At 38.5% G+C, this 23,473-nt stretch overlaps 1 long non-coding RNA gene across 3 annotated transcripts in view; it reads left to right on the forward strand.

Moving 5' to 3' along the window:
* Positions 1-23,473, forward strand: part of LOC130143121 (uncharacterized) — a 55,744-nt gene that overhangs the window by 14,715 nt on the left and 17,556 nt on the right. For 2 of the 3 annotated variants that reach the window (XR_008819648.1, XR_008819647.1), the window contains exons 2-3: positions 11,943-12,039; positions 20,375-20,524. This is a non-coding gene — a long non-coding RNA (uncharacterized LOC130143121). The remainder of the gene's footprint in view (positions 1-11,942; positions 12,040-20,374; positions 20,525-23,473) is intronic. The other variant, XR_008819646.1, reaches the window with a different exon arrangement.

Genomic DNA, 23,473 nt, shown 5'->3' on the forward strand with positions numbered 1-23,473 from the left:
TTCAGCATATTTAACAAAAATAATTCCATAGTTTTTTTATGTTTTTCTCATAGAGTTTGATGTTGCTTTCTAAATGTAGAAGGTAAAAGTAAAGGACAGGTGGCCTTACTTTGAAAAGAAGATGAAATGTTATTTTAAAACAGTGTATCTTTCAGGGTAAAAACTCAATCAGATCAGTAGCTGTAGGTTCAGCAGAGAAAACGGTCTTTCCTTATGAAATAAAAAAGTATATTTTGTGCTGACTAGGGAGTAGTAAGAATGAAGAAAAATTCCTCTAGTTTATGATCTAGTCTTGGCAGAGGTAGAATACACATGTTCTATACTGTGAAATATTGATTAAAACTATGAAATAAAACTGTTATTTGGATGAAAACTGTTATAGAAGCACTATAACAACTAGTTAAAGAAATTTTTCCTAGAAATAGACTTTATTATTATTTTCATATATACTCAGTGTTGCAAAATCAAATATTCCTCATCTAAAGAAGATACTTGGATCTTACTTTACAAGCTGTGCTACTATGTCTATGCTGTCTTACATGAGCAGGGCTTTCTCTGTGTAAAATTAAACCACGAAAACTGTTAACTTATTACATAACTGATGCCTAAGAAATATACATTAATATGAGTGAGAGATGTGTTGTAAAGAACTACTTTTACCTGATTTAGAAAAAAAAAAATTACTTCTGTTTACTCAAACTAACCAAAAAGGGTCACGTTTACTTTTAGATTTGTTTGGGTAATGGAAATATAAGTGAAAATATGAGAAGTCTAATGGGGGGAGGGGGGAGAAGATATTAATCATTGGCTCTCTGAACACACAAAGAACAGGAAAGAAAATCGGGCAGATTATACACCAGGAAGAGGAAAGGGATGACGACATTAAAGCTGTGCCTGTGAGGACATCTCCTTTCTAGATATTGTTCATAAAATCTTTGAAACAGTTTTTACGGACAGAAACAAGAAATAATCAGAAAAAATAGTGGAAAGAAGTGATCTTTAGGCTAGGCCTATGTGATTAAAAATTAAATTTTTACGCTATTCATGCTATCAGAGCAAAACAATTGAACACTTATTTTGTTTTGAAGAATTCTGTGGAAGTCCCTGAGGAGGAATAAACCTGGTGTCTCAGCTCTGAAGTTAGGTATTCATAAATACCAAATTCTTCCAAAGAGAAACCATGGTTGGAGTTACTAACTAAAAGTGATGCCATGTGGTATCTGAATTAGCAGCTTTTGATCCTTGCTTATTGCAGAGGTAGGGAGCTTTTGATCCCTGCTTACTGCTTTGGGGTGGAGTCTTTCAGTGACGTGTTCGATTTTTTTTCTGCTTTGAATGTTGTACTAGCTCTGACAAAGACTACTACATCCATTATTTATGCTTGTTCCTAAATGTATGTTAAGATACCATGCAAAGTGAAGAATGATTCTTGCTTTGTTCTTTATAACCTTTTGTTTATTTACCACTACTGTCAATTATTTTATAGTATGATTGAAATTATTTTAAAATAGAAGTGTCCATTGATATATTTCTAGAAATTATTTAGTCATTGTTCACCATGTTTTGAGCATATACGTAGAACTAATTCACCATAAAAAAAGGAAGAACAAGATGTAGAATTTCCCCAAGAATATAACAATCACCTTATTAGTTAACATTTATATCCCCATAAAGCTCAGTTCTGAAACAGCATTGTGTTCTACAGAGCTTACGAAATCCACAAGCATACTCAACGTAAGAACTTCGTGCTGCATAAAATTAAATAGTGGCAGGCAGTAATGCTAAGTGCTCTGAGCATTTTGTTGTTTCTTTTTCTATGTATCCATATATGTTTAGTAATGAGAAAAAATGAGCTAAATGATGAAAACTCCTGAAACTTACTTCAGAGGTTGGTCTGCAACCCATAAAGGTACTGAATTAAGGTTAAGATCTAGTCAGTAAACTATTTTTCCTCATGAAAGGAAACTGAATAAAATCCTAACACACACACATACAAAAAAAGTATCGGTCTTTCCTGTGTCTGAAAACTCTGTTAAATCTGACAAAGCCAGTCTCTTTTAAGTATTAGAATAAAGTTAAACAAATCCAAGCTATGCATTGTATGAAATGCCATTCTCCCTGACTCACATTTCTGTTATATATTTGGATACAATGATTTAACTGAGGACATTTGGTGAGCTTTATTGCTACTACACATGTATTTCATTGGGGATAAAATTACATTACATCCTTTAAACCAATCTAACAGCAGCAATTTCCAGCAGCAGCAATCTGTTAGATGAGCTCAGGTATTGTAATTTTCTCTTGCTTTATATAATCTTCTAGGGTATATCCTTTGTTTCTTAATCTGCACAGTCAGCCGTTTTTATCTCTTGCTGGTAGACTGTGGAAGAACTGTCTCTCCTGGACAAACAACAGGAGTTTAGGGAAGGCACTAAACATTTTTAGTTTGGTCAACTCTGGAAAGAAGAGACACCTGTTTACATGACATGGTGAATGGAAGAGATGGATTACATAAATTATTTGCTGTCTAAGATACAGAGTAACTCATGAGACCAGTACAGTCCTCCCTGTCCCATTTTAGAGGAAAAGATACATTCATGTTACCTTCTGTAATTTCCTAGGTTTGTCAAATATTGTGAATTCATTTATTTTGTTTTGAACCTTTGTTTTGAATCTTTGTTTTGAACCTTTGACCCAGCATGTAAATGTTTCCGATAGAGTAGGTTTCTTAGTGTAGTTGTCCTTATTTTGCCAGAGGATATGCATCGTGTTGTTCCTTAGCATGGGTGTAAGCAGGAACAATTCCTGTGCTCAACAGTCCCAAACCTCAGCTCTTGTGTAAGCCACCCACAAGACACTGTTTCATCCACAGGAAAGTGAACCTCGCATATATGCCTTTGATCTCACATATATCACTGTAGTTGGTAGTTAGGAGGAAAATCTGTCATGCCAGACCTGACAGCCCAAGAGAGTTGAAGTTGCTGCAGCTCCACGTTTTAATTCTACACACAGAGAAGGTAGAATGGACTGCATTACTCAGGTACATGGCATGGCTAGACAGGTCTACTGACCAGCAAAATATTTACACACAACTAACCTTTTTAATCACCTTATTCCTCTACTTTCCCACTCTCGTTCCTCTGAAATCACTTCAATCCACCCCTTTCTCCGTGGTTCCACTCTACACATCCCATAAGTTTTCTTGTCCTAAAATGCTCTTCCTCTGCATGGCATACTGTGTCCTATTTCCCTTAGGCAGTGACCATTCAGTCTGAAAGGTGCTCTGGAGTTGAGTCATCTTGAAGGGTTTCAAACCATGACAATGCAGCTCGGGGTCTCCTGGGACGGCTTTGGGAGGGGCTAAGACAGGGTGTCCTTTCTGAGTCCTTACTTTGGGTTCCCACTTTTATTTGTGCCTCTGAGCTCTTCTGGGCTTGTGAAGATGGACATTTGATGGGCTGATGAGTCCTGTGATGGGCCTGGAGTAGGCAAGGCAAGGTGTTCTTGGGCTTCCACACCCACTGTTCTTTCTTCCACACCTGCTGTTTCTCTGCTCCTCTGCCGGTGTGCACATGAGCTTATATCACATAACCTAATGTTACCATGCTTACAGGTACAGCTAGACAGGACCACACCATCCCCTTCTCTTGCACAACACTTGAAGACATTTGTTTCACCTCCTTGTAGAGCTCTTCTCCCAGAGCAGAAGACTTAGTACTGCTGTCAGCTACCTTCAAAGGAGGCTTGCAGGTCTATGTGGCTCCGTATGTGCTAAGCCTTACAGTCCCACTCCCCAGGAAGGGAACTGCAGCACCAAAGGTGGTGTAGGTTTCAAGATAACTGTACACTGCAGGACAACATTGTACCACTTGTGTATACTATAGGGCCCCTTGGGCTCCATTCCCACCTCACCATTCCAGCCTTCCCACAGCAGGGGTTGCTGACCAGCTGCACTTTGACAAAAAATTCATAAAATTGGAAAAATTTCATGTCACTGCATGTCAGCCAAGGGTAACTACGCCAGGATTAAAGGAACTTTGTTGCAAGCTGTATTCCCCTGGCATAAAATCTGCAGTCTCTCCCTTTGTCACTGAGCCTGCCTTCCTCCCTCATTCCTCAGCTAGATGATCCATCAGGCAGAATCTCAAACACCAAGAAAGAAAGAAGTTGAGAAGTCCACAAATTTATATCTATACTTATCTATGGTTATATGTGTATATACGGAAAGTGAATTTTTCAGCTCAGAATAAAAACAAAAAATCCTGAGGGATGACAGTATAGTTGGCACTTCTGGTTTCAAAATAGAAAATGTTTCTTACACAATGGAACTCTGGAAGAAAGTAAGACATTTCTCACAAGAAACTCCAGATCATGTTATAATGTTTGATATTTTTTTCTGATTTCTGCATTGTGTGTATTATTATTTATACGATAATGCCAACAAAGTGACAGTGAGCAGAACATTCAAAACAGGAAAAAGAAGTACCATTTTGGAAACAATGGCAATTTCAACATTAGCAAAATGCTTCATCTTGTTATTTAAGTTCTTGTTTTTACTGAAAAGTTATCATTACTGTTGCTGTTTCCATTTCTCAATGCACACACACACACACACAAAAAAAAAGCTTGCCAGACACTTCTGTTTGTCACAAGAAAGATCCAATTAACTGAAAAAGTTAGTGCATGTGTTCCTTGACTTTGACAATCTGTTACATTTTGAATTTAGAAAATCAAAAAGAAAAAAGATAACACACAAGTTTCACTCCTGGTAGTTCTAGCTGTTATTTCAGTTACATGAATATTCATTTTCCAGAGAACGGGATTTTAAAAGCTTTCATCTAAGAGAAAGATAGTGAAAAAGATTTAATGACAAATAATTACAGTTCTTTTTAAGGGCCTTTTAAAACAAACCTCCCTTTGCTGTTGCTCCTCTGAGGGCTTATTGTTTTAAAGCTAAGTGTTTCTGACTGCAGTAATACCAGCATGTGATAATCAAGAAAGACTAAAATAGTCTCAGGCCACATTTATTCCATTTCCATTTAGGAAGAGACATAATAAAGGCTAGAGGTACTCCTTGGATATATCATTCTATATTTTATTCTGACCATGTTGGAGAAACAACGGTTTAAATATGACAGTTTTTCACTGCTGCCACAGTAGCCAAGGACCTAAATTTTGTAGACATGAAATCTATCTTGGCATGGATTCGGGTATATCTGGTTAAGTGCTGTACTTCACTTTTCTGGAACATGACTTCATTTTTGAGGCAGGCTATGAAATAGTTCTGAACATCAAACTCAGGGATAGGGGTTTTGTTGAGCCATCTTCTGAATTAGAAAAAAGAAAATCATACACATTGTAAAAATAAAAAAGAGGACAATGAAGTCAGTGGGACTTTGTGGACAGCCTGATCAGTGCTCTTTGTACCCACAAATCAGTCCAGCTATAATCCTGCTCTTTTGTGCTCTAAGGTCTTAGAGTATTTTGCTACTCAAGGTGACAGCATCGCTTGGAATGTTATCCCTAAAACTACGCATTATACAGGAATAAAGCATAGTAATAGGGGATCTAAAATGGCATGAAATGGCCTTTATTATTTATGGCTGTTATGCCCATATTGTAGTGATGTCAGTGGGTGCTACTGAAACCTCTCTGTCCTCTTCATAGACTTCATGCAGGAGATGAATGAAGATGGAAGCAAAAAATGCCAAAGAATATTGAAGCAGACACTAGCATTTCTACCACTGTTGTGAAGCTGTCCTAAAGAAAGCCTAATGTATGTTTTCAGTCTTGTTTTATTTCTTCCTCACTATTTCTGTTTTTTATGCAAAGTCTTCCTAATTTAGAATGAAAGAATTATGGAAGGAGGGATGGGTGCTACCTGGCTAGCAAAGGTATTCACAGTAAAGTTTGCTCTTGCAAGTTTTTTCATAGGCCTGTAATATAGTCTATAAGCAGCTCCAGATGTTATTCCCCATCTAAAAGAAGGGCAGGAGGGAGGATTCAGGAAACTACAGGCCTGTCAGCCCGGCCTTCACCCAGTGCCAGGAGCAGATATCCTGAGCACCATCACACGGCAGGTACAGGATAACCGGGGGATCAGGCCCAGCCAGCATGGGGTTATGAAAGGTAGGTCCTGCTTGACAAGCCTGATCTTCTATGACAGGATGACCCACGTAGTAGATGAGGGAAAGGCTGTGGATGTTGTCTACCTGGACCTTAGCAAAGCCTTTGACGCCATCTCCCACAGCATCCTCCTGGAGAAACTGGCTGCTCGTGGCTTAGATAGGTGTGCTCTGTGCTGGGTGAAAGGCAAGCTGGCTGGCCAAGCCCAAAGAGAAGAGTGACAGTGAATGGAGTTACATCCAGCTGGTGACCAGTCACCAGTGGTGTTCCCCAGGGCTCAGTAATGGGGTCAGTCCTGTTTAATATCTTTATTAATGATCTGGGCAAGGGGATCAAGCACACCCTCAGTGAGTTTCTAGACAACACCAAGTTGACGGTGATTATTGATCCGCTTGAGGGAAGGAATGCTCTGCAGGGGCATCTGGACAGGCTGGACTGATGGGCCAAGGCCAATTGTATCAGATTCAACAAGGAGAAGTGCCGTGTCCTGCGCTTGGGTCACAACAACCCCACGCAGCGCTACAGGCTGGGGCAGAGCGGCTGGAAAGGGCCTGGTGGGAAAGGGCCTGGGGGTGCTGGTTGACAGTGGCTGAACATGAGCCAGCACTGTGCCCAGGTGGTCAAGAAGGCCAGTAGCATCCTGGCCTGTATCAGAAGTAGTGTGGCCAGCAGGGCTAGGGAAGTGATTGTCCTCCTTGTTCTTGGCCCCAGTGAAGCTGCACCTCAAATATCATGTTCAGTTTTGGGCTCCTCACTTCAAGAGGAATGTAGAGGTTCTGGAACATGCCCAGAGAAGGGCAATGAAGCTGGTGAAGGGTCTGGAGAACAAGCCTCATGAGGAACGGCTAAAGGAACAGGGTTTTTTTAGTCTGGAGGATAGTCAGGGGGAACCTTATTGCTTTCTACAACTACCTGGAAGGAGGCTTCAGGTAGGTGGGGGCTGGTCTCTTCTCCCAGAAAACAAGCAGCAGGATGAGAGGAAATGGCCTCAAGTTACACCAGGGAAGGTTTAGATTGGATATTAGGGAAAATTTCTTCATGGAAAGGGTGGTGAAGCATTGGAACAGGCTGCCCAGGAAGGTGGTGGAACCACCATCCCTGGAGGTGTTTATAAAACACATAGATGTGGTGCTCAGGGACATGGTTTAGTGACGGACTTGGCAGTCCTGGGTTAACAGTTGGACTTGATGATCTCAAAGGTCTTTTCCAACTTAAATAATTCTATTATTGTATTCTGGATTGCAGCTTCCAGATGGATCACTGGAAAACAGGTAAATCTGCCACCTATCAGGCCAATTATTAAAGTGTCTTATTTCTTGGGTGAGTCTTTTCTGCATTAATAGGCAGAAAACAGGCAAGCCCTTTGTCACGGTCCACTCAGTGGACTCATGATGGTTCATTTAATATGATCTTGAAGTGCAAAAATCAAGGCAACCACACCAAGGAGTTATGCTTTGATCAAACAGTGCAACTGTTTTATTTTTTGCCCATAAAGCGGCGTGCGATAGTAGAGTAACAAGAAGGGAAAAAAAAGGTAAAGTAAAAAGAAAAAAAAAATATAAAAGAGGATTATAGCTACCACCACAAGTCCAAGGCATCCCTATGGTCCCAGCTGCAGGCAGTGTCCCACCTGTCCTTCCGATCATTGTGATCCTTGGTGGGGAAGATCTCCAAAGTTCAGTTGCTAAGGACCCATCTTTTATGCCAAGCGACACACCTTGTTCCTTCTCTGGCCCATGGATTGTTGCCAGTCTCCACCTTCTCGAGCAAGGTTACCACACATGTCCAAAGAGGAGTGCCTGAGGCGTGGTTTGCCTTAGAGGTGGGTAGCTCCAGACTGGGAGGTGTGTTTTTGTATTGGAATGATATTATAATGAAGAAAGTTCACCTGAAGTTCAAGTTTTTCTGGTTTGTTGCTACGACAGTGGTTGTGATCCATCTTCTGGACAGTGGCTATGCAGCTTTATCATAGCTGTTCCTTTCAGTCCGAGGTAGCAGGGAACAGCATAGTACTCCTCGTACTGTGCAGTTCTTCTTCCCAGGGTGTAGTTGTTCCTTTCAGTCCCAGGTAGCAGGGAATGGCATAGTACTCCTCATACCATGCAGTTCTTTTTCCCAGGGTCTTTGTGTCTTGGTGTCCATGAGGACCACATTCCATCTCCAGGTCTCTGTTGGCAATGTTGAGACAATATCGTTCTCTTTGGACCAACCCTTACACGCTTCTCATGTATATGTGTTTTAAACCAAAGTAGCAATGCTCCTTTGCTATACAGAAACCAAATCATATTAAGTATCAGTCCATCCAATGGAGTAGGTTCTTCATAATGTATCAGGATGGGAAGAACATACTGCCTGTGAAGCTCAAACAATTTTAGATGGGGCAAAGGTCCTAGATGTTTACCCCATTTGGGAATGCTCAAATCAGAGCTGTTAGCATCTAAGTCATTTTTTGCATCAAAATTTGAATGGATAGGTAAAGCAATAAAGGCATTTGTATGCTTCTTGTAGGCTTTCATTCAACCTGGCAGACATTTACATTATTTTACTTTAATGCTCTTCTATTTTTAGGTCCATATATGGTGTGCATTGTGGCTGTGCTTATGATATGTAAGTGGGATAGTTTTAGATTTTACCAGATGTTTTTAGAAAAAAAATGAAACAATAACTTTGGCAAGGGAGATTATGTTTTCACAAATCCCCACAAACAATTATGAGATGAAACCAACATAATAAACCCCACTGTGTTAGACGGACTTCTACTTCCTTGACTGTAATATATGTGTTCTACTATTTATCCCTTGTTATGCTGGGCAGAAGACCCATGACCATACACCTCAGTGAAACTGCTTTCTAAACTATTTAATTATGGGTAGTATTTTTTTCTGAGGTTTGCTTGAAGACATTTGAAGCACTTGCAGTACTTTGGGAATCCACTAAAATCTTACTGTTGATCTCAGTGATGCTGGATAAGTCTTGAATAATGTCTTTTAAAGAAGTGACGTTATGGTGAGCTTACAAATTTACTTGTGACTTACGCAATGTAATAGCAGTACCGCCAGAAACTAGCAATTACTCATTATTTAACCCTGAAACCAAAGTCTACTTCAACATACATGTTCTTCATTAGCATTTTTTACTTAACATTTTAATGTTTAAAATTTTTTTTGAAACACGCCTTCCCATTTAAAGAGCAGTATACCTGGGAGAAAATCTCTAGTGCAAGGTTCCGCCTTTGTTGTTGAGCAGGTTTTGGAAAAAGCACATGAAATACAAGTGCTGTGAAGGATTTTATCAAGCATAGAAGGATTCATGTCATCTCAGATTAGTATTATGACTATTTGAATATTGCAGGATCCTGACCTCTTCTCAAGGCATTAGCTCATAAACTCTGAATTCCTCAGTAGTTTAGAATATCAACTCATTTTTACTTGTATTCATAGCTGAAGATAAATAAATGAGAAATACTGGTCCTGTGGAAGAGGTTCTTCTTGTTTATGAGCTATTCAGACAAACAACATCATGGTAAGGAGATGTTAAGAATTTTTTTTTAAAACAGTTGTATATTGGGAAAAAAGTATTTTAGTTACTTCATAGCTTCTACAAAAAAATAGAGAACAAAAATTTAATTTGGAGATAATACAAAACTATTATGAAAGCTTATTAAGCACAAAGGATAAAAGAACTAGTGAAGCTTTAAAAATGGTAATTAAAATAGCTGGTGTGTGTCTAATGCATTTCCTCAGTGTCTTCTAGGACCGGATCATGATAATGTAAGTTTAACTTTTTCTTCCATTTTATTGAAATTATTACTGCTAAAACTCCTGTCTCAATAGTCTGTTAATATCCTTATATGATAGCTGTACTTGGAGCACAAAAGCAGCAGTATGTTGTCTACAGAAAATTCAGTGTTTGAATGTAAATAACTGAACCATCAGCTTTAGTGTTCTGCCTAAAGAGAAGGTAATGCATAAAACATGAACTGACACGAACAAACACTGTCTCTGTAGCATATCATGTACATTTTAAAATCAGCATAGTAAATTACTTACAAAGGAAGCAGTGCTTCCCTGTGAATGCTGTCTATCACAGTGCTTCCAGATTTTGTGGTTTGTGTGACAGGATGCTACCAAAGGATGAGGGTCTGTTGAGCCTTATACCCTAACTAGTATGGTGCGAAACTCCAAAACTGCTCAAGAACATTTGGATGACTGAAAACGCAAATCATAGAATTCCGATTTTTTAAAATTATACCCTACAAAAATACTCAAGGTTTTGACAAACAGTGCAGAGTGATATTTGTTACAGTGTGTGCATGGTAATCTGATTCACAAATTCTAAAATTTGAGTTAAACCTATACTGTCCCATAAAGACTTCACCGTCTTGGTTTTCTCTTTTCCAAAACTGACTGCATGCTTGCTAATAGGCTCTGCATTTTGCAGTCTAGCTGTGGTGTATTACACTTGCTAATATGCAAAAAATGCATTCTGAAGGAGTGTGTTTTCCAAGGTTTCCTTTAGGCCTTTGGGCACTTTCCCACACAACCCAGCTGTGCTGGTCTTCCAGTTTGTTCTATCCTTGCTGCAATGATCATGTCTATACAGCCATTTTAGTCTGCTTTGTACATCTAGAAGTGACAATTATTTGTAAATAAGGTGATTCCTTTTACTTTGTGATCTTCTCCTGGCCCATCAAGGGATACAAGTTGCTACATGTCCTTCTAAAGGCCGTCCAGCTCTTTGATACTTTCAGTCTGCTTATCTGTTTAGAGATGTGGGGTTCTAGCAAAATCCAGTGTGTGCAGGAATGCAAGGGAGATTGTAATTGGCAGACACTTTCACTTGCATGACTGTCAATTTGCTTTCTCATTCTTCTTTAAAAAAACCTCCAAACCTTTACACCAGCCTTTGAGGTGCTATAATTCCATTCTGCCACCACAGCTTGGACTTGTCATTTTAAAATACTTTGCATATAATTGATCTCTTCTATTTTTCTAAGGTTATCAGGAAGACTTGCAGCAATTTATTGTGAACACAGAAAGCAGAAGAAGAGATTATTAATGACTATTATATTACTTGCCACGTAGGGGAGGCTTAACATATGATAAAGCATCAAGCTAGGGAATACAAGTGCAGTACCTGGTTCCATGCCAGGATAAAGCTCACAATAAGTTGCTTAGAGACATGTCTCTGAAGAACTAGCCTGGGAGAATCTGATCATGTTCCCAGCTGCTTTATCCACATGGGCATTCCCAGTTACCACAGTGAAAGATGCTCTTTCCATTAACACCCTACCAGGGAATTCCTCAGGAGAAACAGCAATACAGAATATTTATGAAATATTTAGTCCATAGCTATTGTTAAGGCAAAAATATTTTGCTCAACTTGCATCATTCTTAGACAGAAATCGTACATAAATGTAGTTGCAAATGGGAATACCTATACTTGAAACAGGTAACACTACCCAATAAGACTAATAGACAGCTTGTGAACATACAAGAGGCTGGGCTGAGAGGCTGTTAAAACAGCTTAATAATTACCACTCTATATGTTTGTGAAGCTCTCTGGTCAAATGCCAAGAGGGGATCAGATGTTGTGATGCTTTCTACTCTCATGCCTCCAAGTTAGACTTCTTTCTTAGAAGTCAAAATCACAGTGTTGACCTCAAATGACTACATTCCCCACAGCAAGCAGGGTATATTCAGACACTCAAAAATGCATTCACAGAAACCAGCACACTGAGCATCAAAATCCTTAATATGCCTAAGAGGAAATGCTGAAAAGGTGGACATGCTGAAATTCTCTCTCCCTCCTAGATGCCTGATAAAAACACTTAAGGAAAGTTCCTCTGTAAGGTTGAAGCTCAGTGGCAAAACTTGCTTCCAGTAGCTGGTGTCTGTGTCACACATTTAGGTAAGTATGGGCAATTGTGTCATCATTTGCTTTTTCAAAATGATCCAACAACTGGCTGTGGATCAAATCCCTTTTTTACATGGTAGCCTTGTAAATTAATCTCCTTCTCTCCAGTGAGTATATTGAATGGTGAGTGCCTGAGCTTGTGGGATTCAGCCCACAACACCTCACTGCATGTTTTGTCTCAAACTAGTGCTAGACATTGTGCATGAAAGAGACTCTGTGTGTGTGTGTGTAGTGTGAGTGCTTGTAGTGATTGTGCATGTATAGGCATATGTGTGTGCAGATATGTGTGCATGTGCACAGCCTGTAGGAGTTCAGGAGCCCACTGAAATGTACGCCAGGTATGCACCCTTTCCTACCACCCCTACAGCGGAGAGGTATTTAAGAAAGGAGAATCATAATGTAAAAAATAATATTAGATGTTAAATCAGATGAAAGAATGCAAAAGGCAGTTCTGTCCTGCATGAGTGTTATCTATTAAACTGTCATTTAAACCATCTCAATAAAACCTAGAGGTAATCCTGAGAGTGGGCCTTGCAGACTCTTCACTTTTGTGAGGACTATAAAACAGTATGCTGGGACGTTCAGGATATCACTCCTTCCATTTAGTGGTAATCTTGTTTATTCCTTTCTGGTGTAAATCAAGACTGATAATCTTTCTGTACTATAAAAGAAACAGTCTGGTTTCATGCGTATCAATTTCAAGTTTAGCAGGATAAAACAAGCACTCAATTTTATAATCCCAAAGCTTCCTCTCAGTTTCTATGGATTCTGCTTCCTTTGTATTTTCACACTGCAATCAAGGAATAGCAATACTTATCTGAATTATAAATCAGACTTTTATTTAGTCTAGCCAGCTGTAACTGCTTATCTGTATTACTATAATTAAGGAACTTTTATTATCATTGCTCTGTGGAGGCCACCAGGTGCTCTGCTCACTGTTCTTTGCATGACAAAGGATGCAGCCATAGAATTTTGTAAAAACATTTCTTTAAAGAGATATCTGTTAATTCTTCTGTTCTTATTTTCCCCTTTCCTTCATGCAAGCCAGAAGGACAAATTGTTTCTCCTGCTTTCATTTTCTAATCCATCTACTTTCAATCATTGTTGTTTCATTCGTTTAAGCATTTGCCATTCAAAGACTCCAGTTTATTCTGGAAAATCTCTATTCTGGAGAATGTAGGTCTTCTACATTACTTACATTTCAGCTTTGCTGACTCATAATATAATTTTCTTCATCTTCTATTAACTCCACCAACCAATGTATGGAGATCATAATTTTTTTTAGTAATTTATTTTTCTGCTTTCTTTAAATCATCTTGTAAATACTTGCAGACTTTCAGCCAGAGCTACTACTTAGAGCAGCTTCATGAGATCAGCCTGTGCATAAAAGAAGAGGATATCAGCCATGTGCATTCCTGGGTTGGCTTTCTCCAGCTGTTTGAATTACTCTTTTGCATCATAGCTGTTTAATCACTCCATCAGTTCATATTGTCTTCTTCAAAAATAGGCTCAGTTCTGAATTCCTAATTCCTGTTCCTGCATTCTTAAGAGAACAAAGTAAAGGCAAAGTGCCGCTGAAAACACCTACAATGCATGTTGATGTCAGCTCGCCTCAATAGGAAATCAAGAAACTTCGGTGATAAGCCATCTCTCATTAGCTGTGAATTGAATTAGAAATTTAAAAGCAATATTGTATAATTTATCATAATTTAATATATAATTAATGTGAAGTATATAATGAATATGCAATGGCAACTGGTACAGATGAGTTCTGAAATAAAGAAAGTTACTAGGGCAGGTAAGGATTTTTCAGCTAAACCTCCATAGCCAGATAAGGGGAAGAAGGATTTTTGGAGTTTTGCTGTATTCAAATGTATTAGGCAGAAGGGGAAGGTTGATAATACTGTTAAAAAAATAGATATTTTCTCCAGTAAATATTTATGAATGAGGATGATTTGACTTTATCACAGAAAGATATGAAGTTTATTAATCATTTGGGAAAGTACTTTGGTGTCAAAGGAATAAAAACTTTTTTTACATAATTGAAATTGGCACCTAAGAGTTCTAAAAGACAGTAAAAAACCTCTAAGAAAGGAGAATGCTAACATTATGCTGACTTTGAAGAAAAAAAAGCAAAACACAAAAACCCATAAAACACCCCAAAATGTTGATCTAAATAATGATGGGCTAAAGAAATTTACACAAGAAATGAAAAATCTCTTGCAATAATAATTTCATAAACAGTTTGAAGGATACAAATTTAATTCAGCTGATACCATTATATGGAAAATGGATTTTCTCAAACAAGTCTAATTTTTTTCTTTGCTGAGATAACAGATTTAATCAAGAAAGGCAAATAGATATATATGGATGTCATAAGTTATTTGACCATGTAACACACTGACTCAAAGGTACATAAAGCTATATAATAAAACCAAAGTAGCAAATGTTCAATGAAATCTACCTGATGGATTGGTTTTGAGTAATACTTTAATAGCTAGAGTGCACAATTAAATTATAAGAGTGCTCGTCTATTAACATGGCATGGAAGTAAAAGCAAGGAAGAAATTAATCCTGAAGATGAATTGATGAGACTGGCCCATTCTGATGCATGTTTTTTAAAAGGTGATGAAAAACTGGATACAGGATAGAACAGAGATACAAAAAAGGTTTGAGAACTAAGAAGTTACTATGACATGAATGTGATAGGTTCTCTCTCTCTTGCTATTTTCTGATCTAAATGTGCCATATTTTCTGGGAAATATACTTCAAGTAAATGCAAATTACTTTTATCTTTGTGTATTGTTGAATTGGTTGCAGCACCAAGAAGAATGATATTTGTCTTGGCCTCAAATGCTATGACTTTATGGCTGCCATACCTTAGACTGGTTATTTTTAAGTGTTTTTTTCATCATAACTTAAGTTATTCCAAAGTTTTTTGGAGTTAGTCTTCTCTTTCCTCTACAATGACAAAGGTTTTTTAGATGATACCTGTCAAACATGCCTTTGGTAAGCTGAAATTCCTCCTTGGGCAAACATTTCCCAGAAGTTTTATATTGAAATTTTTTCATCATCTATCCAGCTTTCTAAGGTGAAAAGATGAGTTACAGATAACTCATTGTCTGTCTAGCAACAGTATTTCTTTTTAATCCATCTGGAAAGCGCCTTTGCTTGGAAAGTACTACACACTCCCTTTCTGTCAGACCGTGCTGTTTGAAGGCTTCTATCTCTCACCGAGGATTGGCTGTAAAATGCAGAATCAGTTTTTCTGTTTATACTGCCATAGAAGCCAGAAACTTTTATTAGCTTATCACGTCAGGCATACTAGGCTTTCACACACTTGTGTGGATGCAAGAGTTTGTTAACTTTCTACATGGAAAGACACCATCTACAACTCCTCTGAAGCAACATCAGCAGGAGGTCTTACAGTCACATTTGCTTTAATACATGCCTGGCTACTATTGAAAACACTTTTGTACAGGTCATGGCAAAGGTGTACTTTTAGGGAAGTCTTTAAAGGGATAATACGATTGTCTATAATTGTAGTATAAGTCACTTCCATTGATTTTTGTGGCTGCTGCTATAAAAAAGAAAGAACTGTTTGCAAGGAGAAAAAACAGTGTTTGAGATTAAGATAACATTTAAAAATCAGTTTGAAGAATTCTGTACTCAGGGAACCTTATTTTAGCCTTTGACAGTACCAGTACTATATATACAGTATAATTCAAATGGAAGTATCTAGCCTCATTCTAATTCTAAACACAATAAAGGGCTTATAAGAAATGCTTACCTGAAAATAAATGAGAACAAGGAAGAAATTTATCAAATATTTTTATGTGATATATTCACATCCATAATTACTTTAATGTCCAGGAAGAGTGATATATGACTAATTTTGTTTAGAGGAACAGAAGTCGAATATTATTTGCTATTCCAATAAAATGTATAAAACATAAAGAAGCATTGTAAGATGCTTCCTTACAATGTTTTCATAACTCATTGGTTTCAAATCATATGAAATAAAGAAATAGACAGGTCAGCTTCTCCCTGACTTGGATTTTTTTATAGAGAACTCTGGTTCTAATAGGGTTCTAATACTTGGAATCTACAAGCCAGAACTCAGACACATAATTTCAGTTCAGGTTGTGAGCAGCTTTCCCAGTGTAATTCTGGATATGTGGCCTGCTTCTAATTTCTAATCAATGCATGTTCCATTTGCCCCTAAAGCCCTTCTCTGTATTTCTGCATTTTGATTCTTACATATGTCTGAAAACTACTACTGCCAAATGCAAGTAGAAGCTTATGTACCTAATCTCTTTGGAAGTAATAGGTTTTGAAACTCTTTTTAGAATTTGGATTAAGATGCTCTTGAAAATATTAGTTGTCTTATTTATCCTACAGTGCAGTTTAATCTTTTTTCATGAATATCAATTATACTTAATTAAATAGTCAAAGGAAATAGTTATAATAAGAAGTGACATGTTGCTGAGGAAAAATACCATGAACAGCAAATCCTTCCAAAAATGGAAATAATAATTAGCAATTACAAAAGGAAGTCAGTTTCTGCACAAGACTTAAATGAATCTGCTCTAATAAGTACTTGGTTAAAACAATGCTGAATAAATGTCAAGCTGATTACATTTTATTGAAAAGAGTAACTACAATATGATGCTTGATACAACACAATATTAAGGTTATATTTCTACATGAGTATCTTTGTTGTGCATTCTTTATTTTTATCTTTCCAAAAATAAAACAATTGTAAGCTAAATACATGGGTCAGATTCACAGTGTTTGCTGTACCCTGGTTTTTATCATCTGAGAAAGCAATCCTCAATTTCCTTATTTGTCAGTGATTTCCTTATGTGTTTAACCACATCCAAGCATTTCTACTTGTAGTCACAGAGGCATGCTGTTTCTCTAGCATTCCTGCTGTGTACTACTGTTAACCAGCAGACATGTCTTAAATTTGTTTAATTGCATCTGATATCAGTGTGCTATTGGCCTTTTCTATTAGGGCAGTAGCTTGCCTCTATGTTAGTTACTTGATTAAATGTGTGAAGTGTCCTGAATGATCTATGTTAAAATTAATACACATTCTTGGTTTACTATTCTTAAATACTGATGTATTTTATTAAAAAGCAAAAGACTATGTTCTTTAGGATTTGAAAGGGTAACATGCTGAAAGTTTTGCATGGAAGAGTTTGGCATATGAAGAAAATAAAAGAAAAAAAGGCGAGTGCAACCAACAAGGATAGGCATTGGATCTGAGAAGACTTTTTCTTTAAGATTCTGTATATTTATCTAAATTGTTTTCTCTGTCTTCACATTTCCCTGTGGTGCCTCAGTAATCTGTACCCTGACATTGCCAATTTTACACATTTAATCTCATTTTGGCATCAGCCAGTAGTATTTCCTAACTATCTTGGCTTCTGTGTTGACACACATCATTCTACCACGATTAACTTACAAATGTCCTTTGCAAAAATGAGAAAGCATGATTCCTTCATTTATTGAACTCCACTGCAAAAGGATGATTTTTTTTTTTTTTTTCCGGACAGCATCAGGACACACTGTGTCAGTAAAAGCTGCATTTTCCATTAAGGGAAATGAAATACCATTAGGTTTGGCATGTGCTGATTTTCCCTGTTGTTTTGCTCACTCCCGAGGTGTCTGCCTGAGACATGTTAGTAAAATTATCATGCTTCAAAAATATAGTCATGTTCTAATGGGTCTGCCTATCTTATGTCAGGGCAATAGGCAGTCACAAGCTGTATTCTTCCTAAAGGACATAGGTGTTGCCCCACAATTGCAGTCCATGATCTGCCCCAAAATGTAATAAATGTATTTCTGGGTTCCCTTTGCTATAGTTTTATTGAAAGTCATGATACTAGTATAAAACAGGCTGTTCCAGTCCTAACTGCATGCCTTGTCTCACTCTCCACATGGGGCAATAAGGGCTGAAGCCACTGGTAAGCACACTGCAGGTGTTTACCTGTTTCTTTTCTCTCTGTTCAGGACAGGGGTCCTCAAACTATGGCCCGTGGGCTGGATACGGCCCCCGGTATTTACAGAACCCCCCAGCCCCCCCCGCCGGGGGTTGGGGGGGGAATCCAAGCAGCCGCAGATGGCTGCCTGCCACTGCATCCGCGCTGGCCCCTGGTTAAAAAGTGTGAGGACCCCTGGTTCAGGATTTTGGTGATAATTTGCTCATTGTTACTGAGGAAGGGCAGAACCTGTCCATGAGACTGGAAACTTGCCAGTTCTAAAAAGTTCTTGTGTCAGGAGTCAGAAGCACCTTAGTCCAGCAGGCCAGGCAGGGGTAGGGTGGTAACACGAGGTTGTGCTGTCAGCTGGGTGAGGTTCTCCTTTCACTGTCTGTGCCTAGATCTTATTTACATAAATGTAGAGCATAGGTTTAGAGGTGGATTTTTGCCTTTAGTCTTTTTTTCATCTACCACTGTGCTAAGTTTTAACAGTTTATCCGTTTCCCTCCCTTCAAATTATACCATACTTGATAGACAGCCAATCCATAAGAGTTTCAAGTACTTTTACCAACTTTTTACAGTGTTATTCACAACCACATCCCTTATCTGTCTCTTGCAGATCTTCTAAGATAATGTTCATGGCCAAATTCCCTAAAGAGCTGCAGTCTCACTGCTGCCTCTTCAGAGCCAAGGAAAATAATAATTAAAAAAGTAATGTTCTAAAACACCTTCCCAGTGTTTTGGCATCTTCAGGCATACCCTTAAAAGGGTGCTGGCACATGAATGGTTATTGGGAAGACTGATATGGGCAACAGAGCTGAATATTGTGAGTTTCCAGGCACTAGTAAAGACATGCTTGCTCTCTTTGCCCCAGATTCTTCAAATGACAAGGCATTGGCCCTGATGCCAATGAGACAGCACTAAGGGAGAGCTAAGAAGTATTTGATGACAGGTGCTGTAGAGCAGACTGGACACCAGGTCCTGCCATTATCTATGGTGAAGGCCGCTATGAGGATTCCCAGCAAAGAAGGGTCAGGAATAGACAGAAAACACTGCATTGCAATGTCATTCCCACACTACCAAACCTCCTGATTATTCTCATGATTCCCCTACTTAGCCAAGAGCTACCCTGGTAACCTTTGGACAGAGGGCTTCTGTCTGCTGGGAATGGATCCAGTATGGATGGATCCATGATACAATAGATCAATTTCCTGGGCTATGTTGCAAAAAAATTTCTATTACAGTTTACAGAATCCCACAGAGGTTTGTATTTCTTGTTCCACAGGTTTTTTGATATCACTCATTTCATGGTTGGTTATATTTCTATTAATAGCTTCCCTTTCTTGCTCATTTATCCAGGATTTTCACTGCTATGATCGTTATTTTCCTCCTTGACCTATTCTTTTTATCTGTTGGACAGAAAGTCTTCTATTTTTTACTTCAGTACCAGAATTTTCTCATTTAGCACTCCTTATCCAATAAAGATATACATTTTACTTTAGCTGTGTTCTGCTCTTTTTCCTGCAGTAACTTTATTTGTTTTATTAACTTGCCCTAGGACATAGTAAAATGGCTAAGCAAAGAAAGACCGGCTCAGGACTATTCAGGTCCAAAGGCAGGGGCTGGTGTGTGTGGCCATGACCATTTAGCCAATGCTGGATGCATACATAGGATAGCAAAAAAGGAAAAAAAAAGTATAGCAAGTGGATAAAAGAGCATGAAGGCTAGATAACTAACTAGCAGGATATCTAGCTATGATTCCTAGAACAGTAAAAATCCGTGCAGGATAGTTGGAAAAGGGCAGCACTGGGTGGAGTAAATCTTACTGTGTTTTGGATTGGAATGGAGGAAAAAATCCCACATTTTCCTCTAGTTTTAAATAGAGGAAAGCAAAGTATTTTCAGGGCTGCAAAAGCATGCCAGGGGCAGAAAGGACAAGGGTGGTTTTTTTTCCTTGTTCTAGAAGGTTTTAGAAGAGAAGTAAGAATGAAGGAAATAAGTTGAATGTGTTTTGAAAGGTTGTAGGGTCAAAGAAAGGAATGACAAGGAAAGATAGTTTTGTTTTGTTTTTCTTTTGGAATGATACAATGTGTGTATGTGTCAATTTAAGAATAGCTATATAGTATTCATTTGGTCCAATGTCCTCCAGCTGTATCCTCAGGATGACAGTGTTGAAGAGTGGGTGCCTACAGAGTGGGAAACTTGGGGAAGCACAGCATGGCACATGTGGAGTTTGTTTAGTTGGTTTTGCAACATCCATACCCAAACTGTAACAGGCTGACACGATCTTCACAGTAATAGTCATTCTTGCCTGTTAATTGATTCTCTCCATTTGTCAACAGCTCACCAGTCAGCCAAAACCCTGTGTGATCCTGGCAAGAATGCTTGTTTTCATGAGCCAACAAGTCATCCGTGCCTGTGACTGATACATATGATGCTGCTAAATCTATCTAAAGCAACAGCCGTGGCGCCTTCAGGACAGCCATTCCCAGGTATATATTCAGATATATATGCAGGCTCCCTTCTACAAAAGGATCAAAAACTTGACTCTTGGTCAATAAACCCCATGAAAAATAGGACTAGATGAAATGACCAGGTTTCATAGTACACAAAGACTTAGGGTGTCTCTTTAGATGGTAAACTCAGTGGAATGTATGTGAGGTGGAAGAGTAATGTGTTTGGGGTATGTGACAGAGGCCTGAGTAAGAAAGGCTTATGAGAGCCATGCAGTTAAGATGTAGTCTTGGACACACTAAGCACCATGTATGCAGATTTTTCCATTTCTAGCAAGGCCTGGTTTTGTGCAATAAAGGCACAAGATACCTGCACCAAAGGATCTCAGAGCTGGCATTTGCTTTGTGACAAGGAATGCACAGGATATTTTGAGGTACAATTATAATTTTTCATTATACTGTTTAGCTCTGCCACAAACATATGGATATTTTATATCAAAAAATGAGCTACTGGGACACCATTCCTACTAAAATATAAAAGACAAGACTTTATATAAAAGCCTTATGAAACGTGCTTAAAAAGTATAATTAGGAGCAATGAAAAAAAAACCTAAGGAAAAGAAATCTAGAAAAATCTGCTAAAAATACTAGAATTCAGAGTCAAAGATGAGTCACAAAATGGACAATTATTCTCTACATCTTACCTCTATTTTGAGTACTCTCACATATATTTTTAAAGTTCATATGGATAGCATATAGCTAAAAAGGAATCAGAGAATAAGATTGGGTCATTTTAAGCAAAGCATTAAATCCAGAAAGTCGTGTGATACTATGTTAAATGATTAATTTAAAATTATAAATTTGATTTTCCTCATTAGAATGAGGAAAGGAAAGACATAAAATGTAAATATGTCAATAAAATGGTGTTAAGCTCATTAGAAAGTAATTGACAAGTCTCAATCTCCTGTTTAGAAAAATGTCACACAATCACAGCTGTGACTAGCATGGCTCTCAAACCACTGGTGGTACCATGGCAGTCAGTGGCATAGTCTGCAGCTGGCTCCAGGGCAGTGTGTGAAGCAGAACTGGCTTCAGAGCAAACGCTACTGCTGAGGGGGAGCTGCCAGTACCCACAGCCATGTATTCCATGGCAGAGTTGCAAGACATCTCTGTTGTACATCAGCTGTTGGTCTACAAATCCTGTGCTGTTCTGGGCAGCGAGCACTTGCATTTGGGAGAAGTTGGAGTACATGATGCAGAGATAGGAAATATGAAAAATGAAAAACATGGCATGAGTTCTTTTTTGTTGTTTGGATGTGTGTTAAAAAAAAAAATTGCTAAGAGAGGCTGCAAGTCTCTGTAAGTCTTCAGAGACTAGCGTGGTAAGCCATGATGGGACACTGGCTGGCTGCTGGCAGGTGTTTAAAAATCAGGGGAAAAGCTGGTGGTTTGATGACCCATCTTCATAAAACACTGCTTCAAGCTGAACTCCATTGTTTATCCAGAAGGAGCTTTCTTCCTGGCTGCTGCAGGGTTCCTTTAACTGGGAGCTGGGGCTCCAAGTCTCACTTGTCACTGCTCTACTTTAAAAAAAATGCATTTCTCTGCTGGGCTGCTAGGAAAAACAAAAACACTAAGTCTTTCACCTGTGCTGTTTATTTTAATTCACTGAGGAACTACTCCTTGTTTCTGTGTACCAAAGTGGTTCACTGCCATGGTTGTTTGCGTTGCCATTATATCTCAGGAATCTGCATTTGCTGGAATCTTAATTACGAATGAAAACTTTTGTACTTACAAATATCCAGCTTCTCTTTTAAAGTGTAATTATGTGAGGATTTACAAATGTTGAGTTGTTTCTTTCAAATCCTGCATCACTCAAGTGCTCTTATTCCACTTTTTAAGCTACTGAAGAAGTTTTACCTATGTATGAAATGTTTTAGGCAGTTCTAAGGAGCCTGACTTTCAGTAACAGATTTCAGAGGCCTTGTGCTTAGAGATTAAAGAATTGCTTAGAAAGTAGGGGGTTGAACTGACATTTTAACAGTGTTGGAATTGGAGTAGATGATGTAGGGGCTTCAACTCTGCATATTCAGGCTTCAGTGATGAAAAGAGCTGTTCTCGAGTACCCAAGAATATGTAAAGGCCTTGATACTCGGTATCAGAATCCAAATGGCATATTCTTGAATTTTGTGATTCACTCTGGCTTTAGGAGAACATGCTTCTGCTCAGCACTTCTCAGAGTGTGGCTTGAAGAAGTTATAAATATTGAAGCTCTGACACAGTGACACCCTACAGAAAGAAGTCTGTGTAATTTTTTTCATGTAATTTTATCAGTTTCATGTGGTTCATATGTGTGATTTAGCCTGTTTAATTTTCTGCACAGCAATCATGAAGCAATAGCTTCCTAACCTATGTTAAGTGAAATACTTTTCAATAACCCAATCCATCTTCTCCCTTCCTGGGTATGTACTGAATAGCAACTCCGGATGTGTCATTCCTGTACCACTGCCCAGTGCAGTGCTATGCCATTGCCTAAGCCAGCTCTGGTCTATTCACTTCCAGCGCCATAAGTAAAGCAGCCCCATCACCACAGGCAAGTTAATCACCTTTCTCTACAATGCATCAGAGATGGAATACCATAACAAAAGAACTGTACTGCTTTCAGGTTCTGATCAGTATCTATGAATGATGCTGCACTGTGCCTTCTAGATATATCTGGCAGCATTCAATTAACTAAACATGTACCCATTGTCATTACAGGCAATATAAGATATTTTGCCTGGCCTTGAGCTGTCACTGCAGACCTGACCTGTCATTAAAGATCTTCAAGGCCTGTACCATGTCTGCCAGGCCACACAAATGACTCTCACTCCTCACGGACTCTCCAGTGGCACAAGAAACCTGTTTATAGGCAGCTGAATCCTGCCCTCCTGCTTGTTCTTTTGTTATGGTATGGGATCTTGTGCAACTATGTGCTGCTGAGCCCAG

Source organism: Falco biarmicus, chromosome Z (genome assembly GCF_023638135.1).
Source record: "Falco biarmicus isolate bFalBia1 chromosome Z, bFalBia1.pri, whole genome shotgun sequence".
NCBI classification, from domain to species: Eukaryota; Metazoa; Chordata; class Aves; order Falconiformes; family Falconidae; genus Falco; species Falco biarmicus.